The sequence below is a fragment of the Narcine bancroftii genome, chromosome 3, assembly GCF_036971445.1.
Source record: "Narcine bancroftii isolate sNarBan1 chromosome 3, sNarBan1.hap1, whole genome shotgun sequence".
Lineage (NCBI taxonomy): Eukaryota > Metazoa > Chordata > Chondrichthyes > Torpediniformes > Narcinidae > Narcine > Narcine bancroftii.
Window position 1 is genome coordinate 240361979 of NC_091471.1, and position 25510 is coordinate 240387488.

A 25510-nucleotide genomic window follows, 5' to 3' on the forward strand; every position below is an offset into this window, starting at 1 on the left:
AAACCCTGATATCTGGCACCAATGGAGATTGGTAGATGCTGGATAAGCAAATTTTCTGGTTGCTTGAGATTGCATGTTGCATGATCGACAAACTAACCGCTCAGGGCGGCAATTTTAAATTCAGTGTTTTTTACCTATTTCTTTTCTGCGACTTTTATGCCATTTGCTTGAGGCTGCCAGTTGTTTGAATTCCGGGTAGCGGGGATTTTACTGTACCAGAAATTGCATTTAGTCTGCCATAAGGCAGACAAAGATTCACCATCGGCAGAAATTTCCCAATCGCCCTTACGGTCAGAGAAAGAAAAACACAAGAGTCACTGAGCATCTGTCAATTCACCTCCAGTGCTCCTGCAGCCTCTGAAGCCACACAGGTCTCTCCTGTGCCTCAGACTGAGTGGAGAAGGCTAGGATCCAATTTGCTTGTATTAGTATTTACAAATGACATCTGTCTAAGTCTATAAGACCATAAGCGATAGTAGCTGAAGTAGGTCATTTGACCCATCGAGACTGCTCCACCATTCCATCATCACCTGATCCATTCTTCCATTTGGGCATGAGTTAACACTTGGACCAATTACTCTTGCCTGACTGAACATAAAAAGTTTTGTCAAATAACTTAATGTGTCACTTTAATGGGACTCAACCAAAACGTGGCTTTTTACTGTATCTTGGCACATGTGACAATTAAAGGAAAGTTATTCACACCTTGATTGTGCTCTGCTCTGCAGTGTTTCACTCCTGTCACTAGAGGTTCTCAGCAGACAAAATATTGTTCAAGGAACATAGCAGGTCAGACAGCATCCATGGCTAGGAATGGTCAGAGAATATTCCAGGTCTCAGTGAACTGAGTTGCACACACTGCCTGAACCCTGTTTCTTCTGGTCCATCCTCAAAGCATGTTCACAATGCATGAGTTTGGAATTTGCAACCTGGCTGACAGTCATGTTAGTAAATGCTGACTGAACATAGAACATAACAGCACACCACAGGCCCTTCGGCCCTCAATGTTGTGCTGACATATATTTCAACCAAAAAATAAGTACTAAACTCTTCCTACGCTCTGTTTTTCCATCCATGTGCCTGTCTAAGAGTCTCTTAAATACCCCTATTGTTCCAGCCTCCCCCACCATTCCTAGCAATGCATTCCAGGCCCACACAACTCTTCTTCAAGATCTTTCTTAAAATAGAGACCAGGTCACCAATTGTCACCAAACCAAGGAACTGATTGTTGATTTCAGGAAGGGAAAACCAGAGGTGTATGATCCAGTGATCATTGGGAGATCAGAGGTGGAGAAGGTGAGCAAATTTAAGTTCTTGGGAGTCACTATATTGGAGGATCTTTCCTGGACCCAACACACTGATGGCATCATGAAAAAAGCACGTCAGTGCCTTGACTTCCTCGGGGGTTGGCGGAGGTTTGGTTTGAAATTGGAAACCCTGGCAAATTTCTACAGATGTGTGGTGGAAAGTGTGCTGACTGACTGCATCTCGGTCTGGTATGGGGACACCGATACCCCTGAGTGTAAAGTCCTCCAAAATTTAGTGGACACAGCTCAGGACATCACTGGCAAACCCCCCCCCCCCCCCCACACACCATCAAGAACATCTCCAGGGAACGGTGATGTTGGAGAGCAGGACCAATTGTTAAGGGTCCAAACCATCCATCACACGCTCTGTTCTCGCTGCTGCCATCAGGAAAGAGTTATAGGTTCCACAAAACTCGCACCACCAGGTTCAGGAACAGCTGCCCCCCCTCCACCGTCAGACTCCTCAACAACAAACTCAATCAGGGACTCATTTACTTTTGCTTATTATTTATTGATGATTTTTTTTCTGTATTGCAGATTGATTACATTTCTTTCTTTGTTTCCATTTCTCTCTTTTGTATGTATATCTTTTCTTGAATACAGTTCTTTTCACTACTGATAAATAGAAATTCTGCCTGGCCTACAGGGAAAAAGAATCTCAAGGTTATATGTGACGTCGTATATACTCTATGACAATGATTTTGAACTTTGTCTATAATGTGACTGTGACATGAACTGGTTGGCTTAATCAGTAGTTTTCAAACTTTTGCTTTCCACTAACTCACCACTTTAAGTAATCCCTTTGCCATTGGTGCTCTGTGATTAGTAAGGAATTACTTAAGGGAAAAAAAGGTTGAGAACCACTGCTCTCGACCCAATTATTACTGAAATATTTTGCTTGAGAAAAATTGTCACTGGCCCATTTCCTTTGGAGTTATGAAACCGTGCACATAACGAGTCCATTAGGTACAATTAAAAAAGTGATTTTCAAACTTTTCTTTCCATTCACATACCACTTTAATCACAGAGCCCCGATGGCAATAGGGATTACTTAAGGTGGTATGTGAGTGGAAAGAGAAAGTTTGAAAACCACTGGCTTAAATTATCAGGATAGGTTGGGATCTTTTCTCCTGACTAAAGGGTCAAGGTTTACAAAATCATTACAGGCATAAAAAAAGGACAATAGTCAGTCTTTTTCTTAAGGGAACCTATAACTAGATTTAAAAGGGACGAAGGGGAAACCTTTGCACAACCGCCCCCACCCCCTCCCTCTGTCGCCTTTCCCCAGCTCTCTGCATCTCTTGCTCTCTCTCTCTCTCTATTTCAGTGTGCCAAAATCAATTCTCACCTTCTTATCATATCCAATTAATACCTTTTGTCTTTTAGTCTGGACTCCTCCCACGGCCATCCTACCTTATTTTCTCTCTCCAGTCTTTATTCAGAATGGAACAAGCTGCCAGAAGAAGTGGTAGTGGTAGGCGCGATAGTGATTAAAAGCACGCAGAAATGCTGGAGGAACTCAGCGGGTCTCACAGCATCCATAGGAGGTAAAGATATATTACCAAAGTTTCAGGCCTGAGCCTTTCTTCAAGGTAGAAGTGAAAAAGAGGAATGTGTCTAAATAAAGACTGGAGAGAGAAATGGCAAAAGGTATTAATTGGATATGATAAGAAGAAACGTGAGAATTGATTTTGGCTCTGTGAAATAGAGAGAGAGAGAGAGAGAGAGAGAGAGAGAGAGACAGAGAGAGAGAGAGACAGAGAGAGAGAGATAGACACGCAGAGTCAGTTCATTTCGTTGTCTTCTCCTTCTGTCATTTTAGGTGGTGGAGGTCCGTGGTAGGATTTCTCTATTGTGTTTCATGTATGGTTCCCATATTTGTTCGAATATTGTGATGTTATTTCTTAAATTATATGTTATTTTTTCTAATGGAATAAATATATTTATTTCTATGTACCATTGCTGTATTCTCAAGTTGTCTTCTGATTTCCAGGTTGACATTATACATTTTTTTTGCTACAGCTAGGGATATCATAATAAATCTTTTTTGTGCACCATCCAAATCAAGTCCAAATTCTTTGTTTTTTATGTTACTTAGGAGGAAGATCTCTGGGTTTTTTTGGTATATTACTTTTTGTGATTTTATTTAATATCTGGTTTAGATCTTCCCAAAATTTTTTCACTTTCTCACATGCCCAAATTGCATGTATTGTTGTTCCCGTTTCCTTTTTACAGCGTAAACATCTGTCTGATACTGCTGGGTCCCATTTATTTAACTTTTGGGGCATGATGTATAGCCTGTGTAACCAATTATATTGTATCATGCGTAACCTCATATTTATTGTATTTCTCATAGTTCCGGAGCATAGCCTTTCCCATGTTTCATTCTTTATCTTTATGTTTAGATCTTGTTCCCATTTTTGTTTAGGTTTACAGTTTGTTTCCTCGTTCTCCTTTTCTTGCAGTTTGATGTACATGTTTTTTATAATTTTTTAAATTATCATTGTGTCTGTAATCACATATTCAAAATTGCTTCCTTCTGGTAACCTCAGACTGTTTTCCAATTTGTCCTTCAAGTAGGTTTTCAGTTGGTGGTATGCAAACATTGTATCATGTGTTATATTATATTTGTCCTTCATTTGTTCAAAAGATAATAATTTATTTCTGAAAAACAATTTTCTATTCTTTTGATCCCTTTTCTCTCCCATTCTCTGAAAGAAAGGTTATCTATTGTGAAAGGGATTAGTTGATTTTGTGTCAATATTAATTTTGGTAGTTGATAATTTATTTTATTCCTTTCTACGTGAATCTTCTTCCAAATGTTGAGCAGATGGTCCAATACTGGTGAATTCCTATGTTGCACCAATTTTTCATCCCACTTATATAGTATATGTTCAGGTATCTTCTCCCCTATTTTATCTAGCTCTAATCTGGTCCAATCTGGTTTTTCTCTTGTTTGATAAAGATCTGATAGGTATCTTAATTGTGCTGCTCTATAATAATTCTTAAAGTTTGGTAGTTGTAAGCCTCCTTGTTTGTACCATTCTGATAATTTATCTAGTTCTATCCTTGGTTTCCCCCCTTTCCTTAAGAATTTCCTTATTATTTTCTTTAGCTCCTTGAAGAATTTCTCTGTTAGGTGAATTGGTAATGATTGAAATAGGTATTGTATCCATGGGAAGATGTTCATTTTAATACAGTTTATCCTTCCTATCAGTGTTAGTGGTAAGTCTTTCCAGTGCTCTAAGTCGTCTTGTAATTTTTTCATTAATGGCTGATAATTTAGTTTGTATAGGTGGCCGAGATTATTATTTAGTTGTATACCTAGGTATGGAATTGCTTGTGTTTGCCATCTAAATGGTGATTCTTTCTTAAACTTTGTGAAATCCGCATTATTCATTGGCATTGCTTCACTTTTATTTGCGTTGATCTTGTACCCGATACTTCTCCATATTCCTTCAATTTCTTATGTAATTTTTTAAATGATATTTCTGGTGCTGTTAAGTATATTATAACGTCATCTGCAAATAGACTGATTTTATATTCCTTCTCTTTTATTTTTATCCCTCTTATTTTATTTTCTGTTCTTATCAGTTCTGCCAATGGTTCTATAGCTAACGCGAACAGTGAGGGAGATAGTGGACATCCCTGCCTTGTTGATCTGCTTAATTTAAATTGGTTTGATATATATCCATTTACTGTCACTTTCGCCAATGGTCCCTTATATAATGCTTTAATCCAATTAATATATTTCTCTGGTAGGTTGAATTTTTGTAGTACTTTGAATAAATAATTCCATTTTACTTTGTCAAAGGCTTTCTCTGCGTCTAAAGCAACCACCACTGTTGGAGTTTTGTTTCCTTGTACTGCATGGATTAAGTTAATGTATTTACAGATATTGTCCGTTGTTCGTCTTTTTTTAATAAATCCAGTTTGATCTAGTTTTACTATTTTTGGTACACAGTCGGCCAATCTGTTTGCTAATAGTTTAGCTATTATCTTATAATCTGTGTTAAGTAGAAATATTGGTCTATATGATGCTGGTGTTAGTGGATCTTTCCCTGTCTTTGGTATTACTGTAATTATTGCTGTTTTGCATGAATCTGGTATGTTTTGTGTTTTTTCAATCTGGTTGATTACTTCCAGGAGAGGAGGAATTAAAAAGTCTTTAGATATTTTATAGAATTCTATTGGGAGTCCATCCTCTTCCGGTGTTTTATTGTTCGGTAGTTTTTTAAAATATCTCCTGTATTTCTTCTATTTCAAATGGTTTTATTAATTTATTTTGCTCCTCTGTTTGCAATTTCGATAGTTCAGTTTTAGTTAGAAATTCATCTATTTTGTCTTCTTTCCCTTCATTTTCAGTTTGATATAGTTGTTCATAGAATTCCCTGAAGTTTTAGTTGATCTCCGTTGGGTTATATGTAATTTGTTTGTCCTTTTTCCTTGATGCCAATACCGTTCTTTTAGTTTGTTCTGTCTTAAGCTGCCATGCTAGTATTTTGTGTGTTTTTTCTCCTATCTCATAATACTTCTGTTTTGTCTTCATTATGTTCTTCTCTACCTTATATGTTTGTAGTGTTTCATATTTTATTTTTTTGTCTGTCAGTTCTCTTCTTTTAGTTGTATCTTCCTTTATTGCTAATTCTTTTTCTGCATTTGTTATTTCCCTTTCCAACTGTTCTATTTCCCGATTGTAGTCCTTCTTCATCTTAGTTACATAACTTATTATCTGTCCTCTGATGAATGATTTCATTGCATCCCATAGTATAAACTTATCTTTCACTGATTTCGTATTTATTTCAAAGTACATTTTAATTTGTCGCTCAATTAATTCTCTAAAATCCTGTCTTTTAAGTAGCATGGAGTTTAATCTCCATCTATACATTCTCGGTGGGATGTCCTCCAGTTCTATTGCCAATAACAGGGGTGAGTGATCCGATAACAATCTAGGTTTATATTCCGTTTTCTTAACTCTTTCTTGAATGTGGGCTGATAACAGGAATAAGTCTATCCTTGAGGATATTTTATGTCTACCTGAATAATATGAATATTTCTTTTCCTTTGGGTGTTATTTCCTCCATATATCCAAAAGTTGCATTTCCTTCATCGATTTAATTATAAATTTGGTTAGTCTTTTTTCCAGTTTTATCCATGTTTGAGTCCAAATTAAGGTTAAAATCCCCTCCTATTAGTATATTCCCTTGCGTATTTGCGATCTTCAAAAAGATATCTTGCATAAATTTTTGATCTTCTTCATTAGGTGCGTATACATTGAGTAAATTCCAAACTTTTGAATATATTTGACATTTTATCATTACATACCTCACTGCTGGATCTATTATTTCCTCTTCTATTTTGATTGGTACATTTTTATTGATTAATATAGCTACTCCTCTGGCTTTTGAATTATATGATGCTGCTGTTACATGCCCTATCCAATCTCTCTTTAATTTCTTGTGTTCCACTTCAGTTAAATGTGTTTCTTGCACGAACACTATATCAATTTTTTCTTTCTTCAGTAAATTTAACAGGTTCTTCCTTTTGATTTGGTTTTGTATTCCATTAATATTTAAAGTCATATAGCCATTTCATACTTTGTTTATCTTTCCTTTCCGTTTCCTCATCACCACCTTCCCTTCTTATCCATTTCTGTTTTCTATTTTTGAACACATTGTAAGGCAACATTTATAAAACATAAAATATTTCCACTATTCCCATATCTAAAATTCCTTTAACCCCAATAGTTCCTCCCCTCTCTGAGTTGCCCTTTGTCCCTTGTTGGGCAACCACATCTCCCCTCTCCATTTGGATTGCAAACCCGCTCGCAAGCGTCAACTGATTTCGCAGTGGCTGTTATTCTTCCCCACCCAGCCCCCCCGAAAAGATTTTAATCTTCACATATAACAAAGCTCACTCTCTTAATAACCTCCTTACTTCCTTTCTTCCCTTTCTTTCCCTTCTTAGTTCTTACTTATACTTTATTCTTCTTCTTTATATATAGTTTGTTGTCATTTTTGTTCTTGCTACATCTCTTCATCTCTCTGTCTGTTTTGTAGGTGTTCTGCAAATTTTCGTGCTTTTTCCCAATCCGAGAACAGTTTGCTTTGCTGCCCCGGGGTAACTATTTTAAGCACTGCTAGATATTTTAACATAAATTTATAACCTTTTTTCCATAGGGTCGATTTTGCTGCGTTAAACTCCTTCCTCTAGAGCAGGGGTGTCAAACTCAAATTCACGAAGGGCCAAAATTTAAAACTTAGACTAAGTCAAGGGCTGAACTAAATATTTATTGAAAATTTTCAACAACATCTGCATTTTTTCTCTTCTTTCAACATATGTAATGTTAAACTTTTTCTTATTAAAATAAATGTTTAATAATAGTTTTGGATAAACTCTTTCCAGAAGCAATAACAAATTAGAAATAAAATATTCAATAAATAATATTTCTCTATAGAGGATTTGTCAAATGTTGCTAGTGTGCTGTCGAATAGTAAAATCTGAGGGCTATTGAGAATGTGGGAGAATAACATGATTCCTGAAACAATCAAATGGGTGACTGATTGTGGGCATGAACTCTAGCAGGGTTATTTGCCATGCCCTTTTTCCATTGGTACAGATATCCTTTGATTTACACACTTTTCAAGTTTTATGCCTAATGAGCTTGTATCCAGGTGCAGGACCATTTTTAACCAGGAACATATTTATCACTGTGACATGAAACTATTGGAAGATCGTTTTATCCTGAGATTAAAGTTCATAATACTTACTCAGTCCTGTGTGCGGGAGGGCGGAGTTTGCGGGCGATCGGGTTGGACAACGACAGTGCGGGGGCATCGGCTCTCGCTGCAGGGCGGCATCTCGGCGGATCAGCGGTCCCGTCACCGTGAGTCGCGGGTTGGCCTGCGGCAGGGAGGGGGAGTGGGCAACGGTCCTGGCGAGGTCAGGCCCCCCCTGAGTTTCTGCCAGACCTCCCCTGACCTGCTGAGTTTCTCCCAGACCCCCCTTGACCTGCTGAGTTTCTCCCGGACCCCCTCCCCTTGACCTTCTGAGTTTCTCCCGGACCCCTCCCCCTTGACCTGCTGAGTTTCTCTCGGACCCCCCTTTGACCTGCTGAGTTTCTCCCGGATCCCCCTTTGACCTGCTGAGTTTCTCCTGGATCCCCCTTTGACTGCTGAGTTTCTCTCGGACCCCCCCTTTGACCTGCTGAGTTTCTCCTGGATCCCCCTTTGACCTGCTGAGTTTCTCCCGGATCCCCCTTTGACCTGCTGAGTTTCTCCCGAACCCCCCTTGACCTGCTGAGTTTCTCCTGGACCCCCTTTTCTTTCCGTGCCGGTGTCCCAGGACCTTTCCAGGGCAGTCTCCGCGCTCAGGACCGTGCTGGGATCCCGGTCAGCGGTGGAGGAGCAGGTGAGCACGGCTAATCCCGATCCAGCCCACGCCACTCCCGAGATTGGCGGGGGGGTTCCACCCTACCTGCCCGACCAGCCTCGCTCTCCACGTGTACTCCGGGCACCCGCCCCTGGTCCGGTGGGAAGGCGCAGGGCGGCCGGCGGCTGGCACCCCCATCGCCCGGCGGGGAGCCCCAGTCTTCCCTCCGGTGTCCCGACTCCATCTGCAGCTCCAAGAAACGCTGTGCCACTGGGGTTCCGGGCACTGGGAAGCGGCCTTGGCTTCCCCTGACACCAGCCAGGCCGCGCTGCGGTGGGGGGGTGGGCAGGGGGACATGACAGCGTGTTTATAAAACCACCCACCACTACTTTTCAAGGACCAGGATTTTTCTCTCTCTCTCTCACCCTGGGACACAGCGGTAACTGTGCATGCGCTATACTGGCACGCCGGCCAGCGGGCCACCTCTAATACATTTTTGATATGATCTTGCTGGCCAAATATAATTATATCACGGGCCAAATTTGGCCCACGGGCCAGAGTTTGACATGTGTGCTCTAGAGGGATATGGTCTTAATGCAGACAAATGGGACTAACTTGATCAGCATGGCATGCTGGGCTGAAGGACTGTTTCCGTGCGGTAGAATTCCATGTCATAATAAACCCTAAAGTCTTTCTCTCTGTGAATTAACTTTCTCCAGATAATTATTTCAAAATTTCATTACTTTTGACAAAAAAAGCTTTTTTTAAAAAAAAATAAAATATTTCCTTTTTCACCTTATTTGCAAATATTGGTCCAAATCATTCATTTGCTCTCTATGAACTGTTTAAGAAGTTTAATTACAAATGAGTGCTTTCATTTCCTGCCCTGCTGTAGCTGGTGAATTTTCTCTCAATTTTCTCTCTGAGGGTCTGATGACTTTGCTGTTGAGTACCAGAGGTTTCCTGGAAGTGATGATTGACATGTGGAAATGCCAGTGCCAATGGAATCCTCTCCACAGGGACTGCAGGGGCCCTCTGGGAAGCTTTGATTGAGATCAGCGATGAGGTTACATTTGTAACTTCTTCATCAGCACAAACCTTGCTAGTTCCCATCTTTACCATCACCTCTACCTTCTCCGTTGATTGGGATTGAGCAATAAAAGTTGGTCTTGCCAACAACCAACTATATCAAAGTCCACCCACTTTTGTAGGGCTTTATGCTCAAGGGTATTGGTGTCCCCAGACCCAAAGATATATGGCTCGCTTTTCAATGTCTTTTGTTTCTTTAATCTTTTAAAACCTCAGTTTATTTATTTCAAGCTTCAGGATATAAGATTCAAGATTCTTTTATTGTCATGTAATAAAACAGATGTAAATTGAATGTAGTCTACTGTAAGGCAGGCAAAAAATCATCTTCAGCAGAAATTGCTCAGTGCCCCTTACAGTCAGAGAAAGAAAAGCAAAAGAGATTCCCCGAGAGTTACTGAGTGATCGTGCATTCACCTCCTGCGGTCCTGCAGCCTCACAGACTCCTGTTCGATCAATCGGCCATCTGAGCTCCAGATCCAAACCTCCGAGGGATGAGGAAGACTTCATGAATCCCGGATCCCATGAACCAGCCTCCAGCGGCCCAAAGCCTGTGTGGATCCCTCAGCCGTTGAGTCCCTCGCTGGTCCGCTGCTGTGGTCACTGTCCTGTAGTGTCATCTCCTCTGCTTCTCCCTCTCAAATGGGGCAAGGGGGGAAACGGGGTGTTCTCCCTGTTTTCTGGTGCCCTGTGCCAGTCCTCTGCATCCTCAAATTTCCTATCGAGGGCACTGACAATCACAGGCACTGGCATCTTAAGCCCAGATTTTAAAATAAACCACCACTGGACTCCTTTGACAGGCCATTGGTAGTTGGACTTGGCAGTAGGACCCTGCGGAGGAGTGCTGAGTCTCTGCTCCCTGCTCTCCATGGGTCCGCACCAGCAGCAAGCGCTGTTGTTACCGCAGCTTGAGCAGTGTTGCCATTTTTAGAGTCTGGACCCTTTATTGAGACATCACGGGCATCAGCCTTCACTCCATCGAGGATATCTACAAGAGGTAATGTCTCTAGAAAGCTGCCTCTATCCTCAAGGAACCCCCACCACCTAGGCCATGCCCTCTTCACTCTGATACCATCGGGAAGGAGGTACAGGAGCCTCCAGGGGTACCCAGACGAGCACCCAGTGGTATAGAAACAGCTTCTTCCACTCCACCATCAAATTTCTGAATGGATAATGAACCCGGGCATTACCTTGCTTTCTCTTCTTTTGCACTAATTTATTTATTTATTTGAAAAATGTAATTTATAGTAATTTTGCACTGTGTTGATACCGCGTAACAACAAATTTTCTGACATGTTCACGAGAACAAATTCTGATTCTGACTAAAGTCCTCTCTTGTGGTTTTCTTTTTTTTTAAAATTTATTTATAGTATCTCCATACATTCATTTCAAATTGACTTAGTATAATATTACATAATAGATACTAAATAATTTTCAAATTTTCACCCCCCCCCCACCTCCCCTAACCCCTTAGGAAACCACCTTGTGGTGGTTAATTCCCAAAAACCCAAATGGGTGTGGTATAAACCACAAGTGGCATATGACTTTCGAGAGCAGAAGTACCACTCCTTTCCCCCCCCCCCCCCCCCCACCAGGCAGACAAAATACACGTATAAACCGAAAAATCATCATTTCTTATATCCATAAAACCCCGGTCCATCAATTTAACCAATCTTATTCATAAACTCTTTTTTTTGAAAATCCAAACTTGATATTAAATTTTGCACCCTTTCCACCCTCCCAACACTGAGTTAAACATTGTTTACAATCAATAAAAGTTTTTTTTTTTTAATTTTTTTTCAAGTCTTCCTGAATTTCATCCACTGAATTAAAACACCTCTGAACATCCCAGTTCAACACCGAATCTTCCATTCTTCTCAGTCTCAAGTTGAATTTGTAGCTTACTTTCAAAAAAAGTTTTTTTTTCAAATCTTTTAAAATTTTCTTGAACATAATTCCTTCGGTCTTGATCTTCTAAAGCATCAATGTTATTCATAAGTTCTTTCTTCTGTGTTTCCCAATTTAATACCAAATTTTCCACTTTGTCAATCTTCTCAATGTTAAGTTGAAATTATTGTTTATTTTCAAGAAAAACTTATTCAAAATTTTTAACTCTTCTTGGACATTGCTCCTTCGACTTTAATTTTATAAATCATCGATCTTGTTCATAGTTTCTTTCTACTGAATTTCCAAATTTAATAATAAAGTTTCCGTTTTTTCCAATTTTCTCAATATTAAACTGATCTTGTTGTTTAGTTTAAAAAAAACCTTTTCAAAACTATTAAAATCTGTTTGCAATGTATGCATACTCACAGATAATAAATTCACTCTTCCAATATTCCATCCAAAAAAAAAATCACTGATAAACCTTATTGCAGGTCAAGGAGTTCCATATATATGTTTATCTTCAGAAAATATTTCAAATATTTCAAATCAACATTCGTCGCCATCTTTCAAAAAGGAGTCCGAAATCAACTTTAATAAGTTCTGTTCTTGAGAAAATTCCAGCACCAACTCCGGCTCTGTCTGGGCAAATAGGTCAAATTTCTTCCAAAGTCAAAGAATGTAATTTTGTTCTGTATTTATAGATAATAAGTTCATCCTTCCGATATTCCATCCAAAAAAAATCACTAATAAACTTTAATGTTATCTGGATTTTTAAAACTCATGGGCAACCAATGCCAATTACTGCAATTTATCTTCATAAAACATTTCAAATCAATATTCATCACCATCTTTCAGAGGGGTGTCCAAGGCCAGCTTATCCGACAGTCCAATTAATGAGCTCCGTTCTTAAGAAGATTCCAGCCTTGACTCCATGGTTCTGTCTGGGCAAGTAGGCCGAGTTTCTTCCAAAGTCGGAGAGTGTAGTTTTGTTCTGTATTTGAACTCTATTTTCCTTAATCTTTGTTGCCATTTTAAACTAAAAACAATTGATAAACAAAACAAAGACTTTTAACAGAAAAGAAATATTCTTAAAATGGGCATTTATATAACTGCCTGGGGGAGACCGGGAAGGCACGTCCGCTCCCTACGCCATCTTGCCACGCCCCTCTCTCTTGTGGTTTTCTTGCAACACACTGCCCGCCTCCTTTCAATATACAGCAGAATTAGAGAATTTTAGAGGGAGGAGTGAGAGGAGCTTCAGCCTTCAGTACAATGCTGGCTGACCCCTCTCTCCTCATCCACTGATCTCTCTCATGGTGTTAGAAAAAGCATTGATTTCAGCTTTCCAGCCTAGCTATTCTAAAGATTTCTGAACTCCTTGGAAATTTTTCTGCCTCGTGGTTCCAAGTGTTGACCCTGATATCTTGTGGCATCACCCCCCCTATTCATGAATCTCTACCCTCCCAGACTTTGTCCCGTCTACCCTCGGTGCAGTCTTGTTTCCTCTTCTGGAGCAGGCTTTCCCAAACTTTTTCTAACTATTCACATACTACCTGAAGTAATCCCTATGCCACTGGCGCACTGTGATAAGTAAGGGATTACTTCAGGTGGTATGTGAGTGGCAAGAAAAAGTTTGAAAAACATTGGTTTAATCGTACCTAATGGACTCGTTATGTGAATGGTTTTCTAACTCCAAAGGAAATGGACCAATAACAATTTCTCTCAAGCAAATTATTTCAGTAACAATTAGGTCTAGAGCAGTGGTTCTTTTTTTTCCAACTTACATACCACTTTAAGTAATCCTTTACTAATCACAGAGCACCAATGACATAGGGATTACTTAAAGTGGTATGTGACTTGAAAGAAAGAATGTTTGAAAACCACTTCTCTAGGATGTCAAGTTAAAGATTCCTTTTATTGTCATGTAATATTACATGAAATTGCCTTCCACCTGGTGTAAGGCAAAGAGTCACCATGATCATTGCCCAGCACCCCTTACAGTAAGAGAGAGAGAGAGGGAGAGAGAGAGAGAGAGAGAGAGAGAGAGAGAGAGAGAGAGAGAGAGAGAGAGAGAGAGAGAGAGAGAGAGAGAGAGAGAGAAGCACTCATGGTTACTGAGTGTCCGTGGATTCACCTCCAGTGCTTCCCCAGTATCTGCAGCCACACAGATTCCTGTTCAAACCATGGCCACCCCAAGCTCCAGATCCAAACTTCCAACATGATCAGGAAGCCTTCAGTGCCCAAGGCCTTTTGGGAGCCCTTCTTGCCCTCAACGCCCTCTCAATTACTGTTTCCAATACCTGGTTCCCATGAGCCTGTGTTCACCACACTCAGCCCATTCTGAGGGGCAACTCAACCCTTAATACTAGTGGACAAAGAGCACCATAATGGTGTAGGAGGTGGTGCTGATGTCTCATGGTCTCAGTGAGCCAGGATCAATCCTCACCACTGTCTGAGAACAGTTGCTGGGAACTCAGAGAGACAGTATAGACCTAATGGGGCAAATGGTCTCTTTCTTTGCTGTAAGGAAATGTGAAAAATAATATAGCAAATTTCACAATATGATGAGACAGCAGTTAACTTTTAGAGACAGGAGCAGATAAACTGAAACCTGGATATTTATGCAGCCTGTTACACTTAAGGATATTGGTAAGGTTTACCTACAATTGGGGACAAGGTTGGGGAATGCCTTCCCAATAATCCCGGAGCATATTAAGGATGTGTTTACGTACATCTCTTTAGAATACTCCTCTATGGGGGCAGCACAGTTAGCACAGCACTGTTACAGCACCAGCGACTGGAGTTTGAACCCCATGTTGTCCGTAAGGAGTTTGAATGTTCTCCCTGTGTCTGCACTGGTTTCCTCCCAGTGCTCCAGTTTCCTCCTACCTTTCAAAATGTACTGGGGGTTGTAGGTCAATTGGGTGGCACAGGCTCATAGGCTGGAAGGGACTGTTCCTGTGCTATATGTCTAATTTTCTATTTTAAAATTGTAACGAACTAGGTTAGGTTCTGACTCCAGTTCTGTCCACTTAGCAAGTGAATATTCTCTGAATGACTATGTGAATTTCCTCCTACGTTTTAAATATGTGCAGGTCAATGGGTTAATTAGCCACTGTAATTTACCGCTAGAGTGTAGGTGAGTGAATCTGGGGAGAGTGAATAGAAATGACAAATTTTGTGGGACAATTTGTGAGCCAGTATGGACCCAACAGCCTCCTTTTATGTCACAAGAAAACTATTGTATATGATCGTGTAATAGTCGATCCCACGTAAGAGTCATCCCACCAACTATTTTTGGCCGCAACTCGCCGCCCATCCAAGCTCCTGAAGCCACGACCATGGATCCTCACCTCGACCGACTGCAGATACTGAAGTTCTGAACATAGACTTACCATCCAGTCCCTGCCAAATGAGCTCCCGATGCCTTGAATGATGCAGGTACTTACTGCAATCAAAGGTAGTCGAACCACCAATTTTAACTTAAAAAAATGGTCCCCTAATCTCAAATATTACATATGTTTATACAGAATGGAATATTTGAATTGCACTCACTTTTCTGCATGTGATATTCCCAACAGCATGGATAAGAAGTTTGTAACAGGTGGGATTGAAATACTTTTCATTTACTGCCTTATTGTGGTAAACCACTGTATATATGTTTGGATGTACTAGGACATGCCCCTTGCTGACTGTGCCGAAGGCTCCTCCCACTGACTCCTGAATAAAGGTGACTGTGCCACAGCCCCCTCCTCAGTCCAGGACAGTTGACCAGCATGGACGGACATCCATTCCGTTGTGAATAAAACTACTAGTCTTTAAAGTCATTGATGGTGCATCGATAAAAAAATGCTATTGAGAAACTTTTAAGGGTGCTGGACTCATTGCAAATAATCCAATCTTTAAAAAGCAGTAAAATATTTGTGTTGCAAATAGCAATAAGATAAGATTAGCAAACCTTTCAAGAAGTTGCCACTCCCTGAGAGTGAACAGAATAAAGCAAACAATGTGAAAAGAAAAAGGGAGCCCGAACTTCAAAACCAAGTGAATGCAGATTATGATAATGGCTGCACTTCAAAAGTGAACTAACAGCCTGGTGTCACAGTCTCTGGACTAGTCGACAGTGCTCTGAGGTATTGATCGAGAACAGTGGTTTTCAAACTTTCTTTCCACTCATATACTACTTCAAGTAATCCCTATGCCAAAGGTGCTCTGTGATTAGTAAGGGATTACTTAAGGTATGTGAGTGAAAAGAAAGAGGTTGAGAACTACTGCTTTAGGTCCAATTGTTGAAATACTTTGCTTGAGAAAAATTGTCATTGCCCATTTCCTTTTAAGTTATGAAACTATGCACATAACGAGTCAATTAGGTACGATTTAAACAGTGGATTTCAAACCTTTTTATTTCCACTCACATACCACCTTAAGTAATCCCTGCCATAGGTGCTCTGTGATTAGTAAAATGGTATGTGAGGGGTGGGGGGAAAAGGTTTGAAATCCACTATTTTAATCGTACCTAAATAACTTGTTATGCTCACGGTTTCATAACTCCAAAAGAAATGGGCCAATGACAATTTTTCTCAAGCAAAATATTTCAGTAACCATCAGGTCTAGAGCAGTAGTTCTTCACCTTCCCTTCCCACTCACATCCCACCCTAAGCAATCGCTTACTAATCACAGAGCACCGATGGCATAGGGATTATTACATAAGGTGATATGTGAGTGGAAAGAAAAAGTTTGAAAACCACTGATCAAGAGACTCAAGTTTAAATTCATCACAGCAATCAGCTGTTTAAATAAGTAAACAACATAGACCAGAACTTAAACAAAAGTTATTCTCTGTATCAGTGAACTTTAAATTGCTGGTTGTTAAAAATGCAACCTGGTTCACTAATCCCTTGATGAAGGGCTCAGGCCCAATCTCTGGCTGCATATTTTTATCCTTGCCCTGTAAAGTACTCTGTTTGACCAGCTGGGTTCCTCCAGCATTGTGTTGTTACTTCAACCATGGTCTCCTGTTTTACTTTTCTTCTTCACTAATCCCTTCCCTGACCTGCCCTTCCAATAACTTCCAACCCACAAGCATAGTTGACTCCTAACTGCCACCTCAGTTCAGAGGTAATTTGGATTGGACAATAAATTCTGGTGATCTCCACATTCTGTGCAGAAAGTATTTCACTGATAATAAAAGAGTTTGGGATGTGTGGAGGTTCTAAATGGGATTGGATTCATCTGTGTTCTCTCTTATTTCTTGGTCATTTCCTCTCAAACTATCAGGATCTATAACCAAGTTCTAGTTCAAGTTTATAATCATCTGTAGATATATAGAATCCAAGCTGCTGAAGATCCAACTGTGCTGGGTAGGTCACGTGTCTAGAATGGAGGACCATCGCCTTCCCAAGATCGTGTTCTATGGCGAGCTCTCCACTGGCCACCGAGACAGAGGTGCACCAAAGAAGAGGTACAAGGACTGCCTAAAGAAATCTCTTGGTGCCTGCCACATTGACCACCGCCAGTGGGCTGATATCGCCTCAAACCGTGCATCTTGGCGCCTCACAGTTCGGCGGGCAACAACCTCCTTTGAAGAAGACCGCAGAGCCCACCTCACTGACAAAAGACAAAGGAGGAAAAACCCAACACCCAACCCCAACCAACCAATTTTCCCTTGCAACTGCTGCAACCGTGTCTGCCTGTCCCACATCGGACTTGTCAGCCACAAACGAGCCTGCAGCTGACGTGGACATTACCTCTCCATAAATCTTCGTCTGTGAAGCCAAGCCAAAGAAGAGATATATAACCCAATGAAACAGTTTTTCCTCCGGACCACAGAGCACACAATTCACAGTGCATGTTAATAATCACATATGAAACATAATGATTGTGCTCCAATTGGTTGCTGCCAGCTGGACACGTCTCCTGAGACCAATCCTACCCATAGCCCTTTGCATGCACCCCATTCCACTCTGCCTTGATCAGTCAATGAGGTTGATGGCTGTTCCAGTCTATAGTTAATAAATGCCTGTCAGTTTCACAACTTCATTCTTTTGTGATCAATGATATAATTTAAAATAAATATATAAATATTTTGGGATCATTTACTTGTTTAAAGGATATGATTGATCAATCTCACAGCCTGCAGGAAGAAGCTGTTTCCCAGCCTGGACCACAGTTGAGGGGCTGGTATCTCTGTTAAACAACGGAGAGGGGAGAAGTGACATGGGTGGTAACGGTATAAATGGAATTGAATGGGGCAAGGTACAGTGACAGGAATATACGGATATGAAACTAAGTTTATTTTTGGTTCCAGAAACAGAGAGAAAACACATAAGAAAGAGGGGTAGGGGTAACTTTTTCACTCTGTGAGTTGTACCACTTCTGGAATGAGATGGTAGAGGAAGTGATGCAAGTGGGTACGATTACAATGTGAGTTGAACTCTCTCCAACATTAGCACATCTTTTTTTAAATGAGGAGCTCAAAACTGCTCACAATCCTCTAAGTGAGGTCACACCATTGCTTTATAAAACATCAACATCACTTATTTTCTCTTTATTCTATTCCTCTTGAAATGACACCCATCAGCATCAGAATCTGAGTCGTGGTACACTTAACTCATGGCCTCTTGTTCCAACCTCCCCTGCCCTCATTGACTGATCAAGGCAGAGTGGAATGGGGTGCATGCAAAGGGCTACGGGTAGGATCGGTCTCAGGAGATGTGTCCAGCTGGCAGCAGCCAATTGGAGCACAATCATTATGTTTCATATGTGATTATTAACATGCACTGTGAATTGTGTGCTCTATGGTCCGGAGGAAAAACTGTTTCATTGGGTTATATATCTTTTCTTTGGCTTGGCTTCACAGACGAAGATTTATGGAGGGGTAATGTCTCTTTATGTCTAGTCTATCTATTCCTTTCATCATTTTAAATACCTCTATCAAGTCTCCTCTCAGTTGTCTACGTTCCAATGAATAAAGTCCCAGTCTCCTTAATCTCTCCCTGTAATCCAGATGCTGTAAGCCAGGCAACATCCCTGTAAACGTTCTCTGCACCCTCTCCACCTTATCTATATCCTTTCTATAATTTGGAGACCAGAACATGAACACCTTACCTCTCCCTGAACCTCCCATTCCAAAACAGGACCCCCATCCTCTTTCCAAATCCTTCCATTGACTCTTCCATCCCCGTCCCCTCAAGGGTTCATAAAGCTTAGTGATTGCTCGGGGATAAAAAGGCACAGATTTCAAGTTTTGGGTGAAAGATAGGGGAAGTAAGAAAAACCTTTTATCTCATGCAGAGATGTGATGACCCAGAGCTCACTGCTCATAGAGGTGGTGGGATCAATCAGGGAATGGGACGAGTACTCAAGAAAGAAGCTCACACAGGTTGATGAGGAAGGAGACAGGAAATGGACTGACCAGATTGGTCTACTATAAGCTAGTGCAGATTCAGTAGGCTGAATGGACTCCTTTTGCTCCAAAATCATTCCATGATTCCAGACTATTTGTCCCAAGTAAACATTTCATATATTAGAGTACACGAGTTCAAGGTGGGAGGGGAGAAGGTTTAAACGAGGTATGAGGGGTAAGGTGTTTCACACAGAGAGTGCGAGGAGCCAGGAATGAGTTAACGGTGCAGCAGGTACTAAAGATGCAATCCACAGGACCCAAAGAGTGGCAGAGGGGATCACTGGAGTCTTCCTCCCCCCACACCACCCCCCCTCCCCAATCGACGTAATCTACCAGGATTGTCTGAAGAGGGTGCACAAGATCATGGAGGGCATTTTTCAGCTGATCCTGTCGGGGAAGAGATAAAGGAGGATCAGAGCCAGCACCACAAGCCGAGGAACAGCTTCTTCCCATAAGCAGGAAGAATGCTGATCGACCAAAGGAACTGCTCACACTAACCCACCGAGTCTCTCATATTCATGAAACAAAATCTAATTTTTTATTTATTTGTGTAGAGTAGTCCCGTATACGCATTGCTTGATTGTACGTGTGTTATATCTGGTTGTGTGTCTGCTTTTTTTTTGTGCCGAGGACACATCAGATGACAATAAACTTGACTTGAGATACAATATTAGTGTTCATGAATATCCAGGGAATAGAGGGCTAAGCACCAAAGCTTTAGTTTAATTTGGGCATCATGTTCAGCATACACATTGTCTGCCAAAGGGCCTGTTCCTGTGCCATACTTTCCCATGTTCTATATAATGCCAGATCAAAGGTAACATAAAATGAATAATTGAAGGATTACTTGGAATTTCCCAAGAAATCAAGAAGAGAAATACAAACATTACTCGTAAATTAATAATTCAGAAAAAATAACACCCTCCTTAATCCTCAGTTCTCCTGCCAACTTGTAAACTCCTGTATAAAAGTACAGATTTCAGATTTATTTGTCAGAGCACATGCACGACATTATATACAACTCAGATTCCTTTTTACTGCGAGTGTGGCAGAATTACCACTAAACTGTAGTGCAAAAATAAACTGTACACAGTGTAAACATGTGGACAAACTGACCGCAATACAGAGAGAACGAAAAGAAAATCACTAAAGTGCCTAAGTCAGAGTCCTTAAATGACCCCCTGATTGAGTTTGTCGTTGAGGGGTCTGATGGTGAAGGGGGAGCAGCTGTTCCTGAACCTGGTGGGGCGAGTCTTGTGGCACCGATACCTGATGGCAACAGTGACGACGGAGTGTGTGCTGGGTGGTGAGGGTCTTTGATGATTGGTGCTGCTCCAGTGACAGGAGGCACAATTTATAAATTTAATGTTAATAGAGTACATTTTCTTTTATTTGAGATTTTATCATTACGCCGCTTCTTGTCCTTGGTGCTTGATAGCACCCAGCTATGACGGTGACACCACAGGTAGGTGTTAACATCCATGCAGACTTCACCCCAGAATGAAATTGAACAGAAGTGCAATTTTACTTTCTCAGAGGCTCAGCCCTCCTCTCACCTCGCAACCTCTGCCACAGAGAAGAATAAATGCAGCAATACTGCGGGAACCTGGACGCCTCCGGGTTGCATACCAGCACGCATTGGACATATAATGCCATTCTTTCATCAGTGCTGTAGTTGGACCAGAATGCCCAAACTTGCTTTCTCAAGGTAACTAAAGACGACCGTTGAAGTGTTATCTCAGCAGCAGAACCCACATTCCAGGAACGAAAGAGTATTCCTGTTTGGCTGCCAGAAATTTGCCTCCAGTGATTCATTTGTGGAATTGTGTCGGAGTTATTAGAATTATTGAGAAACCTTTCCACCCAGCACGTAGTATCATTGACTCACTACTGTCAAGAAGGAGATACAGGAACATCAAAATCAGGACTAACAGACTGAAAAATATCTACATCCCGCAGGCTATTAAATTCATGAACGGTATCCTGTAAATTAGTAAATCATCCCAAAATATTTACATATATTTATTTTAAATTATATCTTTAGGTATATATGATTATTATCTGTGCACCATGGTCTGTTGAAATGCTGTTTTGTCTGGTTGTCTTTGGCTTGGCTTCGCGGACGAAGATTTATGGAGGGGGTAAAAGTCCACGTCAGCTGCAGGCTCGATTGTAGCTGACAAGTCCGATGCGGGACAGGCAGACACGGTTGCAGCGGTTGCAGGGGAAAGTTGGTTGGTTGGGGTTGGGTGTTGGGTTTTTCCTCCTTTGTCTTTTGTCAGTGAGGTGGGCTCTGCGGTCTTCTTCAAAGGAGGTTGCTGCCCGCCGAACTGTGAGGAGCCAAGATGCACGGTTTGAGGCGATATCAGCCCACTGGCGGTGGTCAATGTGGCAGGCACCAAGAGATTTCTTTAGGCAGTCCTTGTACCTCTTCTTTGGTGCACCTCTGTCACGGTGGCCAGTGGAGAGCTCGCCATAGAACACGATCTTGGGAAGGCGATGGTCCTCCATTCTGGAGACAGTCAGATGATAATAACCTTGAATTTTAAACTGCAGGTTAATTGGGTGGCACAAGTTTCAATGGTTGGAATAGGCTTCCACCACGTTGTAAATAAAGTCAGTCAGTATCTGTGGAGAGAGACACCGAATTAATGTTTCCAGTCTGTCTAATAGCAAACACCCGAGGTCATCTGCTGCAACTGCTGCAACCGTGTCTGCCTGTCCCACATCGGACTTGTCAGCCACAAACGAGCCTGCAGCTGACGTGGACTTTTTACCCCCTCCATAAATCTTCGTCTGCGAAGCCAAGCCAAAGAAGAAGAAGAAAGATATCTTCATTACAACTTGATCAATGCAACCAAGGACTGCTACTGGAGGTCAGATATCTCACAAAGCTTGAAGAGGCTCAAATAACAAGAATTAATTTAAAAAGTCAACTGAAAGGTTTAACTAGAAAATTTGCATCTTGACATATAACCATACAACAATTACAGAACGGAAGCAGACCAATTTGGCCCTTCTAGTCTGCACTGATCCAAGTACCCTCCTCTAATCCCACTTACCAGCACTCTGCCCATATCCTTCCACCCCCCCTCCCATCCATATACTTATCCAATTCTTTCTTAAATGACAAAATTGACCCTGCTTCCACCTCCTTTCCCAGAAGCCCATTCCACACAGTAACCACTCTCTGAGTAAAGAGGTTTACCCTTATGTTACTCCTAAACCTTTGCCCGTCAACTCTCAATCCATGACCTCTTGTATCCATCTCTCCTACTCTCAATGGGAAAAGACTCTCATTATCTTAAACACCTCTATCAAGTCCCTTCTCAGCCTTCTACATTCCAAGGAATAAAGACCTAATTTGCTCAATCTTTCCTTGTTCTCCAAATGCTGAAACCCAGGCAACATTTTTGTAAATCTTCTCTGCACACTCTCTATCTTGTTAATATCGTTCCTATAAATCGGTGACCAGAACTGCACCCAGTACTCTAAATTTGGCCTCACCAATGTCTTATACAGTTTCATCATTACTTCCCAACTCCTATATTCTATGTACTGATTTATATAGGCAAGCATACTAAAGGCCTTCTTCACCACCCTATCCACATGCGCTCCTACCTTCAGGGAACAATGCACCGTTATTCCTAGATATTTCTGCTCCACTGCATTCTTCAATGTCCTCCCATTTACCACATTTGTCTTGCTTTGATTATTCTTTCCAAAATGAAGCACCTCACACTTATCAGCATTAAACTCCATCTGCCATCTTTCTGCTCACTCCTCTAAGCAGTTTAAATCCCTCTGCAATCTTTGAAAACCCTCTTCATCATCCACAATTTCCCCTATTTTAGTATCATCTGCATATTTACTAATCCAATTTACCGCCCCATCCTTCAGATCATTAATATATATGACAAACAGCAACGGTCCCAATACCGAACCTTGAGGTACTCCGCTTATCACCGGTCCCCATCCTGACAACCATTTATCTACTACTACTCTCTGGCACCTTCCTTCCAGCCAATGTTGAATCCATTTGACTATCTCCAAATTAATACCCAAGGACTTAGCCTTCCAAACTAACCTCCCATGCGGAACCTTATTGAAGGCCTCACTGAAGTCCTTATAGACAACATCCACTGCTCTACCCTCATCAACATTCCTAGTCACCTCCTCAAAAAATTCAACAAGATTGGTGAAACACGACCTTCCACGCACAATTCATGTTGAGTGTCCCTGATCAGACCCTGTCCCTCCATATACTTATATATACTATCTCTAAGAACGCTTTCCATCAATTTACCTATCAAATTACCTACAATGTCAAACTTACAGACCGATAATTGCTAGGCTTGCTCCTCGAACCCTTTTTAAACAAAGGAACCACATGCACAACACTCCAATCCCCCGGCACTATACCCGTCTCTAGTGACATTTGAAAAATCACTGCCAGAGCCTCCGCTATTTCCTCACTAACTTCTCTCAAGGTCCTGGGGAAGATCCTGTCAGGATCTGGAGACTTATCCACTTTTATATGTTTCAAATGCTCCAGTACTACCTCTTTCTTAATCACTATAGTCTCCATATTTACCCCCTTTGCTTCCTTTACCCTGCACAGTTCGATATCCTTCTCCTCAGTAAATATTAAGGAAAATAAATTGTTCAAGACCTCCCCCATCTCTTTTGGCTCCATACACATTTGTCCTTTCTGATTCTCTATTGGAACAATTTTATCTCTCACTTTCCTTTTGCTATTAACATATTTGTAGAAACCCTTTGGATTTATTTTCACCCTTCTTGCTATAGCTACCTCATACCTTCTTTTAGCTTTTCTAATTTCTTTCTTAAGATTCTTTTTACATTCAATTTAGTATCCATACATCTCCTTTTTTCCCCTGTTTCTTATATTTATTGCAGTACTCCCTCTTTTTTCGAACCAAGTTTCCAATATCCCTAGAGAACCATGGCTCTCTCAAACTTTTGACCTGACCTTTCAACCGAACAGGTTTATAAAGATTTTGTACTCTTTAAATCTCTCCTTTAAAAGACTCCATTTCTCTATTACATCCTTCCCAGACAACAAATTATTCCAATCCATCCCTTGTAATCTCTTCAAACCTAGCTTTTCCCCACTCAAAAACCTCAACCCTGGGCCCAGACCTATTCTTTTCCATAACTATCTTGAAGTTAATGGCACTATAATCAGTGGACTCGAAGTGCTCCTCCACATATATCTCTGTCACCTGACCCATCTCATTCCCCAACAGTAAATCCAACACAGCTCCCTCTCTAGTTGGGAGCTCCATGTGTGCATGATAGCTTTTTTACATCAATACACTTTACAAACTCCAACCCATCCAGCCCTTTCACAGAATGGGTTTCCCATCAATATTTGGAAAACTAAAATCCCCCAATCACTACCCTGTGCTCATTACAAATATCTGCTATCTCCCTACTAATTTGTTCCTCTAATTCACGTTCCCCATTCGGTGGTCTATTATACACTCCTATTCCTCAATTCCACCCAAATAGCCTCCCTGGATGAGCCTTCTATTCTATCGCACTTAAGCACCGCTGTAATATTTTCTCTAACAAGTAGAGCAACCCCACCCCCTCTTGCACCCCCCGGTTCTATCACACCTAAAAGAACTAAATCCAGAAATATTTAGTTGTCAGTCACATCCCTCCTGTAACCATGTTTCACTAATCGTTACCAGGTCAAACTTCCAAGTGTCAATCCATACCTTCAGCTCATCCACCTTCCTTACAATGCCCCTAGCATTAAAATATATGCATTTTAGAGATTTCCCACTTTTTACTTCCTGTTTGCCCCGATCTTTACCAACAGCTCTCTTATGATCTTTTCCAATCGACCTCTGTCCATCTTCATATAGAGCATCCCCCTTTTCTATCACCTGCCTTTCCCCCCCACCCCCAAACACTGTCTACAAGGTTTCTCTGATTGCACTCTAACCTTCTCCTTGCTGTTCTCCTTCATTTCGTTCCTTCCCCCAGCCATTCTAGTTTAAAGTCTCCTGAGGAACCCTAGCAAACATGCCCGCCAGAATCCTGGTCCCGCTGGGGTTCAAATGCAACCCATCCTTTTTGTACTGGTCACACCTACCCCAAAAATGGTCCCAGTGATCCACAAACTTGAATCCCTGCCCTTTGTTCCACCCCTTCAGCTACACATTCATCCTCTATTCCTGCTTTCACTGTCGTGTGGCACAGGCAGTAATCCTGAGATTACTCCCTTTGCGGTCCTTCTTTTTAACTCTCTACCTAACTCCCTGTACTCACTTTTCAGGACCTCTTCTCTATTCCTCCCTATGTCGTTGGTACCTTCATATACCACGACTTGTGTCTCATCTCCCTCCCCCTTAAGGATGTCCTGGACTCGAGCAGCAACATCCCAGACCCTGGCACCAGGGAGGCAAACCACCATCCGGTT